The sequence below is a fragment of the Capricornis sumatraensis genome, chromosome 1 (genome assembly GCF_032405125.1).
Source record: "Capricornis sumatraensis isolate serow.1 chromosome 1, serow.2, whole genome shotgun sequence".
Taxonomy (NCBI): domain Eukaryota; kingdom Metazoa; phylum Chordata; class Mammalia; order Artiodactyla; family Bovidae; genus Capricornis; species Capricornis sumatraensis.
In genome coordinates, this window is record NC_091069.1 from 21,963,905 (window position 1) to 21,965,909 (window position 2,005).

At 40.8% G+C, this 2,005-nt stretch overlaps 1 non-coding gene across 1 annotated transcript; it reads left to right on the top strand.

The window, feature by feature from the left end:
- The first annotated feature begins 352 nt into the window (after nt 1-352).
- TRNAC-ACA (transfer RNA cysteine (anticodon ACA)) lies at nt 353-424 on the top strand. The gene has a single exon. It is a non-coding gene; the product is annotated as a tRNA-Cys (tRNA).
- The last annotated feature ends 1,581 nt before the right edge of the window (nt 425-2,005 follow it).

The following is a 2,005-nucleotide window of genomic DNA, read 5'->3' on the forward strand; positions in this document are numbered from 1 at the left end:
CTGTGTTGGAAATGGGTAGAACATAGAGACTTTCAATCATCTCCGCTGGACATATTTGGACTAGGCTCCCTCAGAAAGCAGTGAAGTATGCAGTAGGATCTAGCTGAACACCTACTTGTCAAGAATACAGTAGAAGTGGGAATTCCCTGGAGGTCTGATCTCTGACACTTTCACTGTCTAGGGCCAGGTCTGATCCCTGATTGGGGAACTAAGATCCTACAAGACATTTATTTTTGGACCCCCCAAAATAAAGTAAGACTGGAAGTACCATGTGGGTCATTAGAAGATATTGCCATTCTTATGAATCTCAAGACAGTCTAAGATTTAAAGTTACCTTAAGACATAAAGGACTTCCCTGGTGGCTCAGATGGTAAAGCGTCTGCTTACAATGCAGAAGACCCAGGTTTAATCCCTGGGTTGGGAAGATCTCCTGGAGAAAGAAATGGCAACCCACTCCAGTATTCTTGCCTGGAAAATCCCATGGATGGAAAAGCCTGGTTGGCTACAGTCCATGGGGTCTCAAAGAGCTGGACACGACTGAGTGATTTTACTTTCACTTTTAAAGACATAAAAAAAGATTTTTCAAAGGAAAAACACACCTTATAATAGCTAAGTGACAAAGAATTCGTAGATGTAACTACTGTTCATGAAGGTGCCCACTGAAGCATGAAGAAACTTTTTTTTTTAGGTGCAGGCGTGTCAGGGCCACCCATAAACTTGAAAATCTTCAGGCCAGTGCTGTGCAATCATTTAAATGATCCTCTATCTGGTGTGAGATTTAGTGTAATAGTCTGGCAGAATATAATGTAATCTTATTATAAGAAGCACATATAGTTTGTTGTTATACAAATACATCATTAGAATTCAATTACATGCCAATCACAGGTGTGTTTATGCTAGATTAGTTCAATTTATTTTGGTCATTTTGGCACATTGGATTTGCACCATTAGCTATCGTCTTGAATATAAGAAATCTAGTGTCAAGATGGCTAAGGATGAGCTGAGAGATCTATCAGAAACCCTATTCCTGCCATTTATTATGTTCATTCTCCCATTTGACGATGCTTTGCATAATACTATGCTGAGTCTGACAACATCGATTGCTGTCAGGATAGACTAGTTCAAGACTTTTGTATAGTATACATGCACTGAAATCCATGATACAAACCAGTATTTTTTATTTTGTTGGCTAACGTCAAGCTATTGATCCAATTCAGTATTCACCTTTCTGGTGAGGCTTTCTTGGACCTCACCTACTTCTGGAATGAATCCCTCTTCTGAGACCTCTAATACACTACTAGATTTTTTTGTAATTAATAAACTTCATATTTTAGAGAGGTCCCTCTAGGGTTTGGCCAGAGCCTCTCCTACTCATGAAAGTACAAGCCCTGTACACAGAAGAAAGGGACTATATCCAGGAGATGCAGAACCTACAATGTGTAATGACAGGAGTCAGATAAATACAAATAGGATAGGATTTTGATAGTGTTAAGTGAATGGATAACAGAGATACTGCTAATATGGGAACAGTTTCCCATATTAAATACTGTAGGGACACTGTTTAGCACCCTGGCTAGATCCCAGAAAGGCTGTGCTACAAAGCACTGCTGAGGTTGCCCTTAGAAGCTCTGGGAAGCCATGGCCCCAGAATGATGTGACACAGAAACAGTAGGATCAGCAAAGTAGATGGTGGAAGAGGGAATCAAAAGGTTTCTGCCTATCAAGAATGAACTTCATGGAAACTGCCCTCCAGGACAAAAATCTATGAAAAAGTCTATTTTCTGACTATGATCCATAGGCAGCAAAGGACTGTGATTCCAGAGAGAAAAGAAACAAATGAGGTGACCCTTTGATTACACCAGTTTACTGCTTGAAGACAAGCTCCAGGCTGTGGTAGGGAAGAAAAATCCAAACAGCCTGACTTGAGTGGGTAGAGGTCTGAAATAGGGGAGGTTGAGGGTGGGGTTAGATTTGCAGGCTGGAGCACTGAAGAAAGGGAACTGCG